Here is a 20,341-nt window from a genome sequence, read left to right on the forward strand (position 1 = left end):
TCTGCAGTCCAAAGACTCTCATGTTCAATGCCCTGCCACTATCTCTACTTCAGATTCCAGAGTCAGGTAGATGATTTCCTTTCATGTAAGTATGTTTTTATCTTTCTTATCTGTGGAGGGAAGCCAGAACAACTCATCTTTAAAGGTAAGGAAAATGGAACCAATGTTTTGTATCCCAGAAATCTCATTATTTTCCAACTAATATGCTGACCTTGAAAGCTGGGGTTTGGCAGTGTCTTTAAGGGCCGCCGATAAACAAAGCAGAAGCAGGTTCATCCTGGAGAAGTCTGCATGAGTACAATATGTATCTTCTATACAGGTGAATTCTCTGGGTCACGTCAGAGTGAGGCATTGTGGATGACTTCCCTTTGACTCAAGCTTGATGGTAGATTTCACAAGAGGAAAAAGTGTGTTTAAGAAGTTACTTGATACTGATCTGTCCAGAGTGTTTTTCCCAGGCTGGATTTAAGGAAGGATTATCTCAGATTTTCATTTAGTTCTGAAATCCTGGGTATTGGTTTTATAAACTAAACCCCCTTCGCAGCAGGTTGCTTGTTCTGTATTGTTGTTTCAGCTTGATGCATAGGAAGGAATTTAAATTTACTGAAAGGGTGGGGCTAGCTCCTTGCTGGGGTAAATCAACATAGTTCAGATATTTAAAGGCAGATGCATCAGTCCTGGCAGCTGAGGATCTGGCTTACTTTGATTAAAATCTGATGAAGATTACTCAGCCTTGCCAAGGGACTTGGATTACCATTCTATAAAAAGAAGGGTAGGAGAGCAGAGGACATTAAATATAAAAATAATCCAATGAAGGATGTGAAGCAAAACACATCGCCAATTGAACAATAATGAAAGCACCCTACTGAAACAGGTGGTGCACACACAAGGCTCGAAGCTAGGTTTGAGTCAGAAAGACACCGCTCTTGGGTTTTGCACAGGCATGGTCTTGTCTTTTAAAGGCAGATTTTTCACAAAGAGAGCCTCAATCCTTAGAAAATCCCCAGGGGAGTCTTGCGGGAGAAGAAGTGGGTGACAAATCCTCTGCCTCTGCTTCCTCGGAGACCTGGCTGGTGCCAAATCTCACTACAAAGAGGCGATTAGAGTTGAGGAAGAGAAAGTCAACTCTTACAGATACAAAAATGTAAGTGTGCATCGTCTTTGGGTTTCTTACAGTGGTTGAACTTCGCCTCTCTCTTCCATCGCAGCATTCTTTTTCCTGGTTCTTTGTTCCTTTTGAAGCGTGAAGTGTATTTAGGGGCTGTTATTATGCCACGTGATTCCTCTCCATGCACAGTGACCGATAGGAAGGCTGCATCAAGCCCTTTTTTTTGACAGACTCGTATAAAAGGCCAAACCTTTCAGTGCATGTCTAGCTTTCCCAAGATTTCGTATCCACTCCCCTGAAATGGATAAAATCTGGTCTTGCCTCTACTCCTGTCACATAGCAGTGTAGCTACTGATAGGGCAGATGCACTTGGGTCCTCATCTAACTGGCTTTTGAAGCCCCTAAATCCATTTGTCTCTTCTCTTGATAGAGCTTGCAGCCTTGTTCAGTGGCCTTGTTTGGATGGAAAGCACCTTCCTTGCTGATGTCTGTTAAAGATCTTCAACAAGGGTTGCAGGACTTGTGATTTGAGTGTCCTTCTTTACCCAGACCAAGGAGAACAGAGCACACGGTGCGTTGGCTGACCTGGAGTCTGTCTACGGTGGCTGGAAGATGCTTGAATGGTGTCAGAAGGCTCTGGGAGCCCAGAGAGCGAGGCTGAGCGGCCTTAAAAACATTGCTGACTTAAACTGACGCATCTAAATGCGCTGGAGGAAAGGCGAGAGGGCTGTTCGGGGACCTCCTGGGCGATTACATACATGGCTGGTCAGTGACATCGCCTGAGTGCCCCAGCAGCTATGCCAGTCTTCCAGTTTTCTTTTGCTGGATCTCAGGTCGGATGAGGACAAGATTGTGTTTTAATAAGTATTTATTAGGAAGTGTTTTCCCCCTGCCTCCCACCCTCATGAAACTGTTTATTTTCCTTGCAGTAACACGTGTGTTGCTCAGCTTCTGCCGTTCCATGTGTCGTGCTCTGTTACTCTGCCTTGCTCGCAGCCGCAGAGCAGGGGGAACGCTGCCAAGGCTTTTTCTGGGAATTTGCTCTGGTCGTGCTACTTCCCCGGGAGCACTCAACGGATGCATGTTGTTTGCAGTGGGGGGGAAATACTCAAATGTCAGCATCTGAAGCGATCACGAAGGAAGCAAGGCGAGCACCAGCTACTCTTCCACCTCTTAGAGGTGCCTGCATGCACATAGCCTTGGTAGGTGGTGGGCGATGACTTGTTGAGAAATGATATCGTTAAGCAAGTAAATGTGACCTTCTTGTGCTATTTTAAAAAATGTGAGACTTCGCTTCAGGCAGCCTTAGGATAAAAGCACTTCCCTGCATACCCACCTGCCCCAAGTTACCAGCTGCAAAAATGGGGGCTGCAAGTGGCAGCGCTATCCCAGCGAAGGGCACTCCTCTCTTTCTGAGATGTGATTGTATTTTCACTTGGGCTGGAGGTGAGACAGTGCTTAAAACATGGTGAATTGAGATGCATTGGTGAACACATTTTTAAATCACCTGCCTTCTTGTTGCAGACACGATTATACCTACGCAGACTAAACCGCTGCAGGGGAGGCAGAGACGCAGTGCTCACTGCGGCTGCTTCGGCCGTTCATTTGTTAGCATGGGTTTGGATTTCTGATGACTCAGAAGGGAGCTCGGCTTCCTCTCAGCTATTTGCAGATCTAAAGATCTGTTGTACCGTGTGGTTGTGAACCGGGACTCTGAACGTTGTGCAGAGCTGGGACCAAAAGCTGCCTGAGTCTCAGAGTGCGTAAAAGCAGTGAGCTGGTTTCCACGTGTTGGCTTTCCATGTGTTGGGTTTGTATGGGCCACTCACAGGTAACTCGGAGCAAAGCAGTGAGTGCTAGAAAGGGGTTCTTGCTGTTTGCGTCGGTTTCTTTCAGGCTGGGGTGGGGATTAAATGTTTCAAGCTTCTTGTTGAAGCCTTTGGAGTAGGATAGTAATGAGATGAATGTGGTGCAAATGCCCTAACTCTGGGAGCAGGTGCTTCACTGCTGTGAGAGCTGGCAATGCTAAATATCTTACACTTTCTGATTTATAATTCCTTCCAGATCTGGAGTGTTTTACCAATTATCTTCATATCCAAAACCTGAAGATATACAGTGGGAAAGCCCTTTTTTGTCTAGTACATGCATGTGAGCCTTTTGTACCAGATTGGTCATAGCAGCTGCAGAGCTCTTCCCCAGATCCACAAACCCACAGGACTGGTAATGGTAAGCAGTGGTCCCTAGTTTGCATAGTTCTTTTGCCTGCACCCATGCCTGCAGCACCCCTATGCGCTCACTGCAGGTATTTAGCCTCAGCTCTGGGTGAAGTGGGTCTCTTCATGCTGTGCTCTGAGTTCCTGGGCTGCACTTGATCATCTATTCCTACCTGGGTTTTCTCTGTCTGAGGTATCAGACCCAGCTGTACCACCCTTCCTTCTCATCTTCAGCTTGCTTCCTGAGAAAACAGGGTTAATTTGTTCTGGCTCCCTCTTGCCCACCCCTAATAACTTTCCAGCCTGATGACTGATTCCAGCTGTGTGTGCCAGAGATCTTAAAGATAATGAGTTCCTACTGGCTTGATATAAATAGATGGCGAGGGGAAGACTTTATCTTTGCCCTGCTCTGTCGGGAGAGTTCATTCCTTATCAGTCCAAGAGCATCTGTGTGAGGTGAAACATGAAAGAGATGTTATGAATGCCTATGGGGAAAGCTGCACTCAAAGCTGGTATCCTACTGCGTCCTGGAGAACCCACCCATGATGTGGGGGTTCCCATTGGATGGGGCCCTTCCAGCCTCTGGCAGTTGGCTGGGGACAGCCTTCCCCTGCAGCAGCACTTGCCTCCCCCTGGCCACTCTGTTTAATCTATTTAAAGCTCTTTAATCAAAACCTGTATTTATGTACCCTGGTGTCAATGGCCCAGCTTCTGTTTTTTTTTTTTTTTTTAACTATTTTCTGTCCACGGCATGGGATGGACTTAATTGCCGAGGGCTGGAAGCAGGGCTGCAGAAGTATTTTAATTACATCTGATTGCTGCATTCCTCAGCCTTGCTCTATCAGTTGTTCTACCATAGCGCCGTGTAGAGCCCGCTTTGACCAGCACAGGCACACTGGGTGTGTGTGGGCTGATCACAGAGGAAAACAGCAGTGCCTCACTCTAGATGTCTTTGGGCCTGTATCTTTTCTCTCTGCTCTGACTTTATGGCATCAGATTCTTCCTCATTAGAGGACTGTAGTCCTTCCATATCACGTCACTTAGAAGCAGTAGTACCAAATTCACCCTGCCCTATTGCATCGGCTTCATATAGGCAAAGCAGGAGTACTTGCTTGCTTTAAGAGAACCTGCTTTATTGCTACAGACACATCCCTGTGAGACTTTTCCCCAGCTCCTGTATTGGTTTCCAGGCTGGTCAGCCTCAAGGGTCGTCTTTTCCGTCAAGCAGGAGTGCTCCCTTATTGTAAGGGAAAGAGCTGTCTGTAAGGCTGTTTGGGAGACACAGGAAGGAGTGAAGCAAGAAAGCAGCTGGCCTCACTGCGCTGAAACACCCAAATTGGACCCTTGGGGGCTGGATTGGTGCACAGACTAAGTTGAATTGCATGGAGAGACAAGCAGGAGCACTGTAGGCGTGGTAAAGCGCCTGTTTGGAAGTGTCTGCTCACCAAAGGAGAGCAGCTCCAGCCAAGCATGTGTGAAACGAGGGTAACTGTTGTATCTTCACGTGGCTTTAGGTGTATTTTCAGTAGTGTTCAGGGCTTGGCAGTATCTGCAGCTCTGCCTGGATGTTTTCTGGTGCATTCAGCAAGTGGCAGCTCCCTGCACCCAGACTCTGACCTGCCTTATCCAAGTGTTCAGCATGCAGAAGGCAGAGAAAGAGTTTGAACCTGACCTGGTGCCTGGGGAGAGGAAAGTCCAAAGAGGAGGAGGGCAGAGGTAAGGCCATCTTTGTGCAGCTGCTAATAAGCACTTCTGGTTTTTTTCGAAAGCTTTTACTTCTGATTTAAGAGGAACCTCAGTGCTCAATATCCACAATTTTTCTGTGTTGGAACGTGTTTGTGTTTTTAACAACACTCATCTGTGTTTATTCCTCTTAATAGATATAACCCTGCTGCAGATTATGGACGTGTTTTGTTTGAGATTCTCTCTGCTTGATGCATTGTCTGCCTACAACGCAGGGCAAACTCTACTCCTCCCTTCTGGCCCGGCCTGTAATGATGGATTAAGTAGGTAAGTAATAGAGTGGTAATGAGATAACCACTGACATCGAGCATTAACGTGGGAATAAATGAAGTTACCATCCAGAACTAATGGCCTGAACTATCACTGGCTTGTAATTAATGAACGTGGTGGCTGAGATTTACAAGGATATTTTAGGATGCTGTTTGCATGCAGCTTTGGCTTTTATGTCTTGGTTGGAAAGAAATCAATTAATGCCATGAACTTAATGAATGAGATGACGATGTGCTTTGTCAGATCGTAGTGCCCCTTTTGTGGAAGCGGCTAGACTGGTGTGCACGTGGAATGCTGCTTTTTACCTTACTTCAAGGGATGGAAGAAGTTAGGATACTGTGGTCTCTGTCTCCCTAGGTCACTTGCTTTGTAGTGTGTAGTAGAGCTGTTGCAAAGTGTCTCTGATGGTCAAGCTACGCACTAGTGGTGTGCCTGTGCTCATGAGGCCTTGCCTGGAGAGCTGTCCCTCCCCCCTCGCGTGGCTTAGTAGGCATGTGACCCCACCAAACACTTTGGAGATGTGTGAATAACACTTTTGAGGTGGTTGCTAGGCTGTTGCAGAAAACACAGAAGAGCAGTCAAAATTCTTCACGTTAATTGGTGGGAATAATCCAGCCATCCCTGCTAACTGTTGCTTCTCTCATCTTTCCATGGCAACAGTCTCTCTACAGCAGCCCAGGTGCTCATGGTTGGGCATGCTGGGATTTCTGAGCCCTCTGTCTTCCAAATCACCCCTTGGAGCATGGAGGGAACATCTGTACTGCTAAAGTATGGCATCACATGATGCATCAAAGACTTCATGTAATCATGTCCCTTCTCTTATGCTGTCAGAGACAGAAAACTTTGGAGATGTGAATTCGAACCCTTCCGTTTCTCCAGTGCAAATGCTGTGGCCCTGTTTTTAGACAAGGAGAGGAAGGTGCTGAGCGTTTCTCATCCATCCCATGGGTGAGCTGTCACACCTTTCTGAGAGCTGGAGGAAGGAAAGGGACTGGTAAGCAAAGGGAAGAATGATCTCTCTCTCTGCCACAGAGCCCAATGTGAATGTTACTGTGAAGTTGCCTTTAGGAAGCCAGGATGGTGGCTGGAGGTGAGAACAGGGAGAGAAAGTGGCTCAGGCACTGCATCATCCTCACCTCTGCTCCCTGCTGTGAATAGAGGTGTGTGGAGATAGCTCAAAGAGGGGTGCTGCCCTCTTCAAGCATGGGTGGAGTAGGTATGGAGAAGGCATCCCTTCTGCCTTGCCTCTCCGAAGCATCTTCCAGGCATCCTCTAGCACCATTTTCTCTTTTGGGACCTGTTTTACAGACGCTTTTAATGATTCTAGGGGAAAATGAGAGACAGATGGCCAGCGATGAATCTAATCCAAAGCTGCCCAGACTTGAGGGAGGGTGTTGTTTCAGCTGGAAGCATCACATCTCCGAGGTGCACGCTCCACAGTTCCCTTCAATGCTGAACAGGAGGAAGGAATTTCCACCTGATGGACCAGCGTAAGCCAAGACCCAAATTGAGCAAAGCATGGCTGGATGGTTCACGGATTTACATATTCTGTGATATGCACCTTCCCTTCCTCCAGCTTTAGGAAGTTTATTGCCCCCAACAAAGTACGCCGTGTGGCAGGCTGTTGTGTGACTGGGGAAAATTACCCAGACTGTTCTCCAGAAGGCAAGTGAGCAAAAATTTTCCTCCAACTGGTTCAGGACAAAGTTAATGTAGGAAAGCCGTTAAAATTAATGCTGGTAATCAAGGATAAAAACCAGCAGGGTTGTAACAAAATTTGGACCAGATTGAGTTTCCCAGCTGTCGTGCTGCGTGCTTTCTTAAAGGCAGCAGGCAGAGTCAGGCAAGCTCGGGAAGTTCTTGCCAGGGGTGTGAGGTTGGGGGCATCTGGGTTCTGGTGGCATTGGCTCCTTGGTCCAGCACTTCCTGTTTTTTGGAGAAGCGATGTCTCTGTTTAGTCTGATGGTCTGTACAGCTTGTACTCATATCGTGTTTACCTGCTTTCTTCCAGAGTCTGCCCTCAGAATTCAGGTCCTTCTCCAGGGCTCGGGGAACCTGCCTGCCTGAGGTTGACAGCATCACGTGAGCATGTATGGGACTGCATCTCATGCTGTCAGGTCGGAGATTACCTCCAAGCAGCTGATACTCATTGTTCAGTTGGAAAAGATGCAAAGAAGCAGAGCCATTCCCCTCACTGTGTCATTTCCCCCTGAGAATGAGAGAGTGCTGGTGGAGTGTAATTGGGTCTGTGGGCCCTCTGTACTGGTAGAGGAAGACTCAGGTTTGATGATTTGTCCATTATCTGGTGGTGGATACGGCCTAACCAGGGCCCAGAGCATCCCAAGCATTATATCCTAGCACAGGAACTGGGTACTTCTGCTCTCTTCTGTATAGACAGCTTTCTCCAGCCCCACAGTGTGCTAACGTAAGCCTGTCATATTCACTGCAACTGCTGGCACAAGATATTCAGCTGACATGATGCTTTAGAATAGGCTGAATCTGGTATAACCAAGGTAGAATTTCTACCCCCAGAACTGAAGTGATGCCCTGTGCTTTCAAGTGACCACTGGTTTGACAGTAGAGGTGAAAGGGAAAGGTATGAATAGGTTGCATATCAGGAAAAACTTCTCAGAAAGAGTGGTGAGGCATTGGAACGGGCTGCCCGGGGAGGTGGTGGAGTCACCATCCCTTGGAGGTGGGTGAAGAACTGTGGAGATGTAGCACAGAGGGACATGGTTTAGAGGGCAATAATGGTGATGGGTGGACAGTTGGACTAGATGGGTCCAACTAGAGGACCTCCAATTAGAGGTCTTTTCCAATCCTCATGTTTCAGTGAAAGCAGTTGACCATTTTCTTGCAATCTCTGAGAAGCTTGGGTACGGTGTCCGAAACGAGCTAAGGAAGCCATCTAATCTCTGAGCACACCCCTTGTCCACAGCATACAACCCACCAGGCACAAAGAGGTCCTGAGTCCCTCAGTCGCTGCAAAGAACAGCAGAAAGATAGAGCAGGCAGAGCTGGAGAGCATTCTGCTGTTTTTTATGAGAATTGTCAAAGAACCAGGGTGACAAAAATATTTTGATGGAAGTGACTATGTGAAATATTTTTTCATTTTGATTATTTGAGAAAGAAAAACTGTTCATGGGTTTTAAAATTCATGTCCCCTCCGGGTTGCTTTGTTTTGTTTTGTTTCTCATTCCTTCTCCCTTATTCCTCAGAGGGAGCCATCCAAGCCTACACGGTGCGTTATTTCTTGAGGAAATGCAATGTGATCTTTTTCCAGTTTAACCTAGGCTGAAAAATCTTCTGGTGTTTCATTTGTCTGACAAATTTGAAAAAAAGCTTGCATGGAACAAACAACCCAACTGGTTCAGGGGGAGCTCACTTGGTTTTGGAGACCCAATTTGGGGGGGGAGGGTGGGTACGTGCAGGAGCCCTTTGCTGTGCAGGCTGGGCAGGGGGTGATGACATCTTTGCCTGGGCCATACTTTGTGCCCAACACCTTCCCCAAGAGTGAGGGGCATAGAGGTGCAGAGCTGTGTCTTGTTTGCAGCAGGGACCTGCTGCTGTTGACGTATGACTCTCACCTTTCTGGAGTTGTGGAAAACATCTGGGCAGTGGTTGAAACCGGAAGAGTGAAAGCCTATCTTGGCTTTTGAGGGCATCTCCATAGGATATCCCAGAGGTGGCTTGTTAGAGGTGTGCCGTGGAAGGAGGACTGCACTGGAGAGGCGTGGGGACTCACATGGGACAGGAGCAGTGGAAACTGCTGGTATGCCTGGAAGCAGGACAAGAAGTGGGCTGGGTGGAGGAGACCACCTCTGCCTGTTGCTGCCATCTCCGCGAGCTGCCAGCTCTGCCGTGTAGCTCTGCCCAGATCTGCAGTGGTGATGCTCATCTCCAGCCCTGCCATCCCTGTGCCCCACATGCCGCCTCTCCTATAAATAGCCGGATGGGAAGCGGAGCGCAGAGCCGCCGCAGATGGCCCCCAGTTCCACGCGCACTCATGTGTGAGATCCCAGAGAGGGGCTGTCAATTCCTTGCCTACAGCCACCCATGCAACCTCATTAAAAACGGTGTCGTCTTCCTTAACCCATCCTCACCCCCTCCCTCCCCACTTCAACGTGCCTACATTCGAGCACCCTTATTAAACGTGCACTTCTAAGCAAGGAGCCCTGACTTCCCCTTAATTGAGGCATAATAATTAGAGCATTAACACATTAGGAGGGTGAGACAGCATGTTTAGCTTTTGTGATTAATTATCTGAGGATTGTAATAAGTTGTTAAGACATTAATTACTCTGGCATGTTTATTGCTCTTTATTGCAGAACTGACACTTGGTGGAAGCATTGCTGGTACGCCTGGCGCTGCAGTGAGAGGTGGGCTGGCCAGAGGGGACCCCTGCTCCCCCATAGGCACTGAGCCCCTGCTGCTGGGGGATGGACCTGGGGGACTAGAAGCAGGCCACCTCAGGATGGAAGTGGAGTCTGAGCCTTGTAGAGTCGTAGAATTATGAAGATTGGAAAAAGCCACTGAGATCATCAACCCATCCCCACTGTGCCCATGATCCTCAGTGCCACATCTGCCCTTATCTTGGGACAGCCTGGGAGCTGGAAGGCTGGTTTTTTTTTATGGACGGTTTCAGCTGGATTTCTCTCTTCTTTCAAATGAAGTGTTTCCTCTTGGATGGTTTGAGCCTGTCCTCCTTTGGATCTTTGTTTTTGCAAATCCAAGTCAGTGTGGCTCATTCTACCTGGATCTTAGGAGGAAGGCTGTCTGTTAAAGACAAGCTGAAGTTCAGAGTGTTGGCAGTGGTCAAGGAATGAACCAGGACCCCAGTGGCCTTGCTCGGCTCTTGATCAGATGAATTTTCTTCTGGAGAGCCAGGAGGTGGGTTAGGGAAGGCTGTTGCTGTGGCAGCAGGAGTGGATCAGCCCTCTGCAGCCTGCTCCTTCACACAGCAAGCTGCTCAGCGACCTGTCAGCTCTGTGCTGATCAGATGGGGGCTGAAGGCAGAGTTCAGAGCAGGAGGATGGGTGGGTCTGTGTGCTGCTGTGACGGAGAAAAAAGGCAGCAGGCGGGTGTGATGGGCCCGTCCCAGCCTTCTGCTTTTCCCATGAGTTGCATAGTGCCAGACCCTTGCTGTCCAGTTCTTTGATTTGGGGACAGCACAGGAGAGCTGGGGGGAAATCCAATAGCAGCCCCAGCCACTGGCATGGAGAATGAAATTGGGAAAATGGTGGAAGACAAGAAAGGGTGGGAAAGCTGTGAGTTTCGTGTGTTTGATATTGGTTTGATATTGGATGGCCCCATCCTTGCAGACAGCCAAGGTCAGGCTGGACAGGGCTCTGAGCACCTGATGGAGCTGTGTGTGTCCCTGCTTGGTGCAGGGGGGTTGGTCCAGATGGCCTTTAAGGGTCCCTTCCAACTCCAGAGATGCCGTGGTTCCTTGGGGAGCCCTGGAGCTGACACATCTGGTTGCCAGGCTATGGCAGTGCCCTCGTGGCTTTGCAATGCATGCTAATGTCTTGGGGTAGTAGCCAAAGGAGTGGAAGGCAGTCTTCTTGTCAGAGTTAAAACGTGAAGACCCTGTCCAGTCTGTCTTTCCCAAGGACAGACGTGGGGTCTGTCTCACTGTGGCTCCCACCAGCTCGATCTGCTGTCACTGTGTCACTGTCACTGGTGGCTGGAGAGCTGCACGGGGCGGACTGAATGCCCTCCCCGTGTGTGAGCTGAGATCTATCTAATGTCAGCCGAGTGCGGGCTGCTGCCTTCAGCACCTCCAAGCCCGCGCTACCTTGCTATAGCCCAGCCTGAATTTGGCATTCGCTGTCAGGTGGCTGATTTCTGCCTGCAGAATATGGAAAGCGTCAGCCTGGCATTTCCCTCTTGCCTCCTAGGGACAAAGCAGGTCATGACTTCCGTGTATTATCATTAAAAAGATAATTTCCTCTAGATGTGTGCAATAAGACAATGGTGCTGACCTGTGATCCTGGCATTGCACAGCATTAATGATTTCCCTTTGCAGGTAATAAGCAGCAAATGTACACATTTTGGGGAGATCTGAATTATTTTTTTTCCTTTTAAGACTGCTGTCTTCCTAGGCCAGACTTAATTAGCAGACCTCATTATTTCCTGAAATGTAACTTGACTTCCATTGAATGAGAATTGTTCAGTGGATGGGGAGCAGCAGAGCGGTGCTGCAATATTCATATTGTTTAAATTGCAACATTAACATTTCATGCCGCTCTTGGCATATTTTCAGGTGCGGCCCTTTAGCTCAATGCAGTGCTGTGAAAGGTTGGATCAGAACAATTAGGATACAGTGACTGGATTTCTGGATTATTTTTTTTTAAGAAACAAGCTTAGATTCAATCCCCATCATTCTTTTTGTTTGGCAGAACAGGGATTCCAGCGCCCCTGAAGGAAATGCTTTTCTGGAATAAAGGATGTGCTGTAGCACGTGCTCACCTCCTCTCTTAGCAGAGCTGAAGCCCTGCAGGTACATGCAGTACGTGATCCACAAAGCCAACAGCATCTCCCAGGACTTGACCTTTACCAGGTAAATAAGAGAATTCCCAAAAATGCCTCTGGCCACCTGGGCCATAGTCACACACAGAAAGGCTGTTTCCCACTTTGCCATTGTTCTTGGATGCCTCAGGCCTGAGGTAGCACTGTAGTAATGTCCAGGTCTGTGCAGACCCTACACAAGCACATGGATTGCCCTCTCTGTCCCCAAGCAGCACACGGGCCTTGGTCCTCCTGCACAAGGGCTCCAGTGACTGTTGCTGCCTTCCCCCATAGTGTGTTTTCCAATCACTTTTCCTGTGCTGGAGATCAGTGTCAATGATGGGAGTTAATACCAAAGAATCATAGAACACCTGGGTTAGAAGGAACCTTAAAGCCCACCCAGCCCCAACCCTACTGTGGGCTGGCTGCGCTCCACCACCAGCTCAGGCTCCCCAGGGCCCCATCCAGCCTGGCCTTGAGCACCTCCAGGGTTGGAACACACTTCTAGGATTGCTGTGAGCCGAGTGCAACACCTTGCATTCGGCCTTATCAGCGTCAAGAACAACTCCAGCTTCCAGCCTGGAACAACCTAATTATGATCTCTGACTTCAGCCAGCCATGCCTCCCATTTGTAATGTGGGCAGTGGGATCCGTGAAATCTTATTTCCTATGGGTACGTAGCTTGGGTCAGGGTTCTTTTGTGTCTGGTAAGCTGCTTGTGCTGAATGGAACGCCTCCTCCTGTGGGATATTTATAGCATCCTGCTCCCCCACGCAGATTGTCTGGTGTCTAATAGTGGATGATGCACTACAGTTTGCAAGGTGCTAATAATCTCTCTCCTCTGTTTGACAGTCTGTTCCCGTGAGATTTATAGACTCTGACTGTCCCCAAGACCTCTGCCTCTCTGTCAGATCAGGCTCAAATCTGTTCTCAGTGTCAGAAGCTGCTGCCGAGCGGGCAGGGGACGGACTGATGCATGTGTTTGCATCCCATAGGAACTCAGGCACAGACCTGGGGGGCAGTGGGAGCTCTGATTTCCAACTTGTGGGTTCAGGAAGGTGGGCATCCAGGAGAAGCGCTGTGCCCACAGCCAATCCTGCTCAAGATGCCGTGCTGCGGGATGCTCGCGGGCTGCGCTTCGTGTTCCCATCGCCTGCGGTGACCATCACAAGAGGCACAGCCCCTGTGGGAACAGCCCCTGAGGACAACAAACGATCCAGCCTCGAGCTCCCAGCTGCTGTGAAGAATTGCCTGGCTAAAGGATAATGAATACCGCAGCAGTAGACGGAGCGTTTCTCTGAGGCCATCCATCCCCTTTATCACCCCGCTAACAAGCCCCTGAGCGACTTCAGAGAGGCTTCTGCTGAGCAGCTCCATCCCTCACTGTGCTGGCAGCTGGGTGCTGGGGCCTCTGCGGGAAACAGCAGTCCCATCCCACAGAGCAACCGCCAGTGCCATCCAGGGGCCCACGTAGAGCCAAGGAGGGACAGAAAAGCCAAGCATCCTTTTTTTCCAAGGTACTTTTGGGCCCTGCAGCACTCTTTGGAGCATTGCTCTACCCAGCTCCCAGCCTGGCTAAGATTTCTGAGATCCATACAAGGCCCAGGAGGAGTTTAGTGCTGCTGGCCAGGAGGTGAGTTGGTTCTGCTTCACTTGCGGCACAGCTGAGTCTGTGCACGAGCCCGGTGCAGGGCAGAGAGGGCAGGAGTGATGTGCTCTTCCTAAGAGCTAATAAAAGCTGATTCCTCCCATAGCTCCGAGCCAGTGGGAAGCATTAGTGGCTGGCTGAGTGCCTCCCACACTGTGCAGCGTGCTGGGTGCTTGTCCTCCTGCGGAGGGAAAGGCATCTCAGCAAGAGCTCAGGCATTCCTCCTAGGAGGGCAAACCAGGCACGTAGCTGGGCATGGGAGGCAAGTGGGAGCGCATTGCACAAAATTCCCATTTCTGAGCAAGTTCTTCTGCTTATGCACAGGGATTGGGGTGGGAGAAGCACGCTCACGGCCTGCCTGGTCTCCAAAAAGCCCCAGTGCTGAATGCCTCCATGAAGCAGCTTATGTGTGCATCGGCATCCCAACCGTGCTGGTACATGGTGTGCCCACCTGCCTGAGTGAGTGTGTCTGGGGCACAGCATGCAGCATGTGGGCACTCAGCAGAGCTAATTGCCAGTAATTGGAAAGCTTCTTTTGTCTCTTCTTTCCTGCATTATTTTGTCTTCTCCTCCAGGTTTATCTGCTGGAAGATGCATTTAGCATGGTCCCTGCAAGAACTTCGCAACTGGTGCTGGGCTGGAGGAAGAGAAGGGAAAGCAAACAGTATTCTGTGTCCTCTGCAGTGTAGGTGGTTTGGGGGGAGGGTGGCAAAAAGCAGGAGAAAAGCTGCAAAGCCATTCAGGAAGGTGCAGAGAGCACAGTGATGGGCAATTAGGATGTTCCAGGAAGGACAGAAGCAGCAGAAAGCAGAGAGCTGAGGCTGACGAGCTCTCTGATACTCGGAGTCAGCTTTGAGGTCGCTGAGTAGGGCAGGTTGTCTTTGGTGCCTCAGTTTCCCCACCTGGTGAATTGGCTTCCAACTTCCCCTTATAGGAGGAGTTCATTTACAGCCCGAAAATATCTGCTGCTTTTCCTCCTTTTGCCAGCACCATCAAGTGTTGAATTGAAGGGGAAACACAATGCATCACCCTCCTCATGGGCTGCCACTCTGCCAAGAGTAGCGGAGATTGGCCTTCCATCACGGGGGGAGCTGGGGCAGAGGGAACCTCCCGAAGCACAGAGTGGAGAAATGCTGTCATTAGCTAAGGAAGACCTGACAGAGATGGAGTGCTCCTTCACCTCAGCCGCCTGACCTCTGCCCTGCCTGGTGCTAACAGGACAGCGTAATGCTAACCGAGGGGCTGCACCAGCTGCAGGGCTTGAAGTGCTGTCTGCATCCAGATGTGAGAAACAGCTGGGGCAGCAAGGCAGTGCCTTTACAGCCTGGTGGGGGTGGCTTTGTTTTCTTTTGCTGCCTATCAACAAGCACTTGCTGTTGGGGTCAAACTGCCTCTCTCCATGCTTTCAGTTAATGGGCGCTGGGTTGGGAGACACATGCCTGTGGATGATCCCCAGAGGTCCCTTCCAACCCCTACAGTTCAGTGGGTCTGTGATGTCCCTGGCTATGAAGGTCCCAGGATGCAGGAGGCACTGTGGCTCTGTCTCCTGCATTGTGTTTTACCAGTGTAACAGGGCTGCCTTTCAGGGTGGTGTAGGTCTGACGGATGCCTTGCCTGCTCCTGTCTCGCAGGTTGTAGGGAAATCATTTTAATTAGCGTGACATGTTCCTTTGTGGGCAAAAAGAAAGAAAAGAAGGAAAGCCAATAGAAGCTCTGACCATACGGGGTATTTTTAGTTCTTTGCAAAGGACCATTAACATCTCTCTCGCTCCCTGAAGACCACTCCTGCTCTGCAGTTGCCTGCGGTGCTGTGCTGATGCCAGCACACCCTGCATGAAGGTAAGCCAGCCCCCACGGCTGCGGTCCCAGAGAGCCTCGTGCCCCATCCTTGCTCTTGGGATGCCCAGGCACAGCTCTTGGAGAAGGGGTGAGAAGCTCGGACACAGAGTTCCCATACTGAGGCATCTCCCCCCCTTCCCTTTCTGAGCTGAGAGCAGACAAAATTAAAGTAAAACTTGGCTCCTGAGCCTGAACCCTTCATCGGGCTTGTTTTCCCTTTTTTTTTTTTTCCTCCAACCATTTCAGTTGGCTGAGTGCCATTGCCAGCCTATTGCTTATGGAGGGAAGGAGACCTGAGAGAGGATAAATCTGGAGGCAATGAGGTTGGAGGGAGGCAAGTCATCTGCTCTGACACTTTTATTGTGGAGCGAGGCTGCTTGGGAGTGAATCTTCCTTGAGGCATATGCTGTGGGATGTCATTGCTTCCAGGGAAGGCAGTAGCCTTCCCTAAGCCTTGCTGCCCAGCCCTGTGCTCTTCTCCTGGGGCTGGCATTGCCCTGGGCTGCAGGACTGCTGAGGGGGTCCTTGGCTTTGGCCATTGTTCCCCTTCTCTTTCAGGTGTTTTGGGCTCTCAGTGCTCTGACTGAAGGCATAACTTCTGGGATGTGTCAGACGAGCCTGGTTTTGCCACCAGGAGAAGCCTTTAATGACTTCAGCCAATGGACACAAGTGTTGTGCTGGACACAAGGGAGCTGTTGGTTTGGGTGTGTTTCTTGCTTTGGAAATGCTGAGGGTGCAACAGAGATCACAGTGAAATCCTCCTCAAAGTTGCCCAGGAGAGTGGATGGCCTCAGGGAAAGGTTACCCCCAGCTCTGGGAAGGCAGATCTGCTTGTTCAGTAACATGGTGAGGAGCTGATGGCCATGCTCTGTGCAGGAGTGGGAGCCAGGGGAGATTTCAGGTTACACTGCGCTCCCTGCTCCTTTCCAGTATCACTGTCAGCTTGGATTTCACGTGGAGGTGGTGATGCTGCGGCTGGCATGACTGTAACAGGATGTCACAGGGAGAGGTGACGTTTTTCCCTCCATAGGGGCACTTCTTCCTTTCCCTTCCCTCTGGCTTACATGACTAACTCCAGGCTCTCAGTGCCAACATCTGTGTTGCCCAAGGGACTGGGCATTGCTTTGTGCTGTGTCAGTGAGCAGCTCTGTGTCACTGGTGCCTCTCCAACATTAAGGGTTGAGTGGGTGACCAGTGGGTGACATGTCACTGCCAGACAAATCAGGGCAGTTGGGAGATGCTCATCAAGGGGAACAATCCCTTACCATACTGGCACCCTCAAACAGCAGCATCCTGCCAGCCCTGAGGATCCAAGAACTTAATCTGGTGCTTGTTCTCTATTAGCCCTGATCCCCTCTCGCATCTTTTCCAGCTGCTGCCTGAGCCCATTTTTGTTTTGTTTCCCTTTCTTCCTCACCTTATGAAAAATGGCTTTGCCATCTGCATCTGTCAGGAGTCTGTGGAGCTGGGCCCACGGCTCAGTGAGTCTACAAACGTGCGGTTGGATTGTGGGCCCCACTGACAGGCTGGAGCCGAATACCAATGTGCGGGAGGATGAGAGCGCTCCCTTCTCTGCTGCTGGTGCCTCTGCTGGTTGTTTTTTTTTCTATCCGGCGGAGGTGTGAGAATCGCCTCTGGGAGCAATGCTTCCTTCTGCTCCTGTTCCGCCTTGCCAAGGTTGGGTTCCCTGCCATCCATCATCAGATGAGTCCTCGCCTCGCTCCCACATCTCAGCTGCTGAGGGGAATGCTGGGGAAGGGGAAACATTCCACTCTGCCTTCCCCACCACCCCTTCCCCTCTCTTTTTACATCTCGTCTCCCAGGTACAGTGCAAGGCAGTAGGTAGGCTCGAGCCCAAGAACGCTTAGAATCATAGAACCATGGAATAGCCTGAGTTGGAAGGGATCCATAAGGATCATCGAGTCCAACTCCTGGCTCCACACAGGACCACCCAAACCTCAGATTCTGTGTCAGAGAGCGTTGTCAAGATGCATCATAAACGCTGGCATCTCTGTGCTGTGCCCACAGCCCTGGGCAGCCTGTTCCATGCCCCACCACCCTCTGGTGCAGAACCTATTCCTCCCCCAAGCCTGAAGTTGCCTTTGTTTGCTGCTACCAAGTGGTCTTGGTGAGAGTGGAGGATGAGGTAGAGGGAGGTGTCTGTCCAACCATACATTCCTGCTGATTTTGAATAGAAGTTTTTGGCAGAGTTGGGTGAGACCCTAGGTAAGATGTGACAGCACCCAAGTGCTCCTGCTTCTCTTAGCCTCACTGTAACTCTGTGGGGTCACGCAGCTGCCCACAGGAGGTGACAAGCTGCCTTGGCCCTGCTGGGTTTGCCCACCCCCACCCGACTTGTTGGGTTTCCTGCAGCCTGCTACATGAGCCACTTCCCCATCCTTGCTGTGCTGACATGCATAGAGCCAGGTGGGCTCAGAGGAGTGGGCAGAAGATGAAATGAATCTCTCCATGCTCTTGCCACAGCTCCCTGGTCAAGGAGGAGAAGCTTCTGGGAGGGTGGCCCCCTGCTTTGGCAGGAGGAGAGAACCAGCAGCTTGAGCTGAGCTGGTTTTTCTACAAGCAGATGGATGTTCAGCAGGGGCCCATGAAAACCTTCTAGCTTCAGGCTAGCTGCAAGCCCTCCAAACCATAGCATTGTGCTGATGCGAAGAAAGCATCACTCCACTGCTGCTCGGTCTGAATTACCTCTCTGGGGGGCAGCACCTGTCCCCTGTGCCGCTGCTCTGCATCTGGCTGGGCAAGGCCGTGCAAGAAGGGAGGAAGGCAGCGATGGCAGCCTCTTCCCAGATCTCCACACTGCGGGGCTCTTGGCGAGCTAACTCAGTCTGCTCTGCAGGCTCTGAGTGCTCCTGCAGGTGGGAGCCAATTTGTCTGCATTCCTGCCCAGGTGCCATCTGCTGTAGGATTGCCTGCGCAAGGATGAGCGCGATGAGGATGGCAAAGGGAGAGCGGGAGAGAGGAGCTCAGGCTTCCCCGGGTAACTTCAGCACTTCTTGAAGCCGTCGCGGTGGGGAAGTTGCAGCCTGTCATTTGCTGTTCCTGGAGCGTGATGGGGAGCTGAGGCATTGCTAATGGCAAGCTATCATTTTAATGCTAATTTCCCAGCATTAGATCAGGACGGGGGAGGCAAAGCCTCCATGGAGGGAAGTCATTAGCAGATGGAGAAGGGGGGATGTGTGAGGCTTGTTCTGCACCCAAGAAGGGACTTCCAGGGGGCGGGTGATTAACCACCACTGGGAAGACGGGGAGCAGATGCTGGGTCAGTTCCTGGTGGCCATGGGGGGGACATTTTCTTCCAAAGCCCCTTCCTTCATGGGTTTCCTGATTGCCTCAGGCTTTGGGCCAGATTTGGAGTTTGCAGTTTGCCCTTGGTGCCTGGTGGCTGTGGGGTGCTCAGCGCAGTGGCAGGACTGTCCTGGTGACACAGTTGTCCTTTACTGAAGGAGCCAACTCTTACCAGGGTTAAGTTTAACTTCTCTTTTTGTGGAAGTCCCCAGATGTAGGAGCCTGGATATCCACATTCGTAGGATCGTATAATCATTTGAGTTGGAATGGACCCTTAAGGGCCATCTGGTCCAACTCCCTGCACTGAACAGGGACACCTACAGCTCCATCAGGTGCTCAGAGCCCTGTCCAGCCTGACCTTGGGGGTCTGCAGGGATGGGGCATCACCACCTCTCTGGGCAATATTGGTTGAAGGGTTTCAACAAGGGTAGTTTTGATCCTGCTGGGCTGACTGCTGCGAAGTGATAGTGCTGCGCAGCCTGGTGCTGCTGTCCCAGGTCACCAATGCCTTGTGCCCAAGTGGGCTCCAAGTGTCACCTGAGGTTTGTGGGCTCCCCATCCCATTTTCTGCTTATCTCCACAGATTAGCAAGAAGCACGTTAAGCCCGTGGCCCATTCTCAGAGGTTGCCCAATGACTCAACACGAATTTGAGGAGGTTTACTTTATGCACATGTGCAGTGTGGGTGGAAAGTTCCCTCTTGGTCTCTTGATGATTGAGTCTGGGTAAGTGACTCTGACTCTGCCTGAGCACAGCTGGAGGTGGGATCCCACTCCTTGTTCTTGTGCTGGAATGTTGAACAGGAAGGATTTGGTGAGGCACTGGCACAGGCTGCTCAAGGATGTGATGGTGTTGGTGTCACTGTCCCTGGAGGTGTTCAAGAACCATGGAGATGTGGCACTGAGGGACGTGGTCAGTGGGCATGGTGGGTGTGAGTTGATGATTGGACTAGATGATCTTAGCAGCCTTCCACAACCTCCATGATTCTAAGAAGAACAGGCAGTCCCCATTCCTACAGGAACCTTTTGCCATGAAGACAAGCTCAGCTACCCCAAACCACTTCTCTGCCCTTTTCAGAGCTGGGAGTTCTCCTGTCCAACCTCTTGGTCCATCTCCTTGAGCTGTGTTTACCACATGGAAAAGACTGTGCTGCTCCCCAGTCTGGTGTAGGTGCCCGGGAGCTTGTGTGAAGTTTGAGGGGAAGTGGCTGGTTGTGGCGGGACTGTAGAGCCTGCTTGGGACTGCGTTGGCAGCAGTCAGAGGTTCCTATGTGATTTCTCGTTCTGCTCGGAACATCTCCAGCTAGATCAGGTTGGTCAGAAGTTGGTCCAGCCTGACCTTGAATGTCTCCAGGGATGGTTCAACTTGGGACTAAAGGAAAATGAGCTCAGAGGCTGTGCCCAGCTGGGAGGGAGCTGGCTGCCTCCTGATGAGGGCTGGCATTGTATTAAGGCAGGGGCATAGTGTTCTCCTTGTCCTCAGTATGGCAGATCTCCTGAGGACCCACTAGCCTGTGCTGATTTAGACCATTAGATTTATCATTTCAAACACACAAGAGTTTTCAAGACCGTTTAAAAACCATTCTGGTATCTGGCAGAGAGGCATTGGAGGAACAAAACCAGCCATGATAAAGGGAAAGAAAACTAGCAACTGGTTAAGAGAGAGGAAGCCAGGAGGGGAGCATCCTGCCAGGAGGACATCAGCA

The 20,341-nt window shown here is 50.6% G+C and overlaps 1 long non-coding RNA gene across 1 annotated transcript; it reads left to right on the forward strand.

Moving 5' to 3' along the window:
- On the forward strand, positions 1,548 to 18,993 carry LOC110402856. The gene is made up of 6 exons (XR_002441345.1): positions 1,548 to 3,334; positions 5,202 to 5,331; positions 7,346 to 7,451; positions 9,663 to 11,896; positions 12,697 to 13,477; positions 14,068 to 18,993. It is a non-coding gene; the product is annotated as an uncharacterized LOC110402856 (long non-coding RNA).

The sequence above is a fragment of the Numida meleagris genome, chromosome 7, assembly GCF_002078875.1.
Source record: "Numida meleagris isolate 19003 breed g44 Domestic line chromosome 7, NumMel1.0, whole genome shotgun sequence".
Classification (NCBI taxonomy): domain Eukaryota; kingdom Metazoa; phylum Chordata; class Aves; order Galliformes; family Numididae; genus Numida; species Numida meleagris.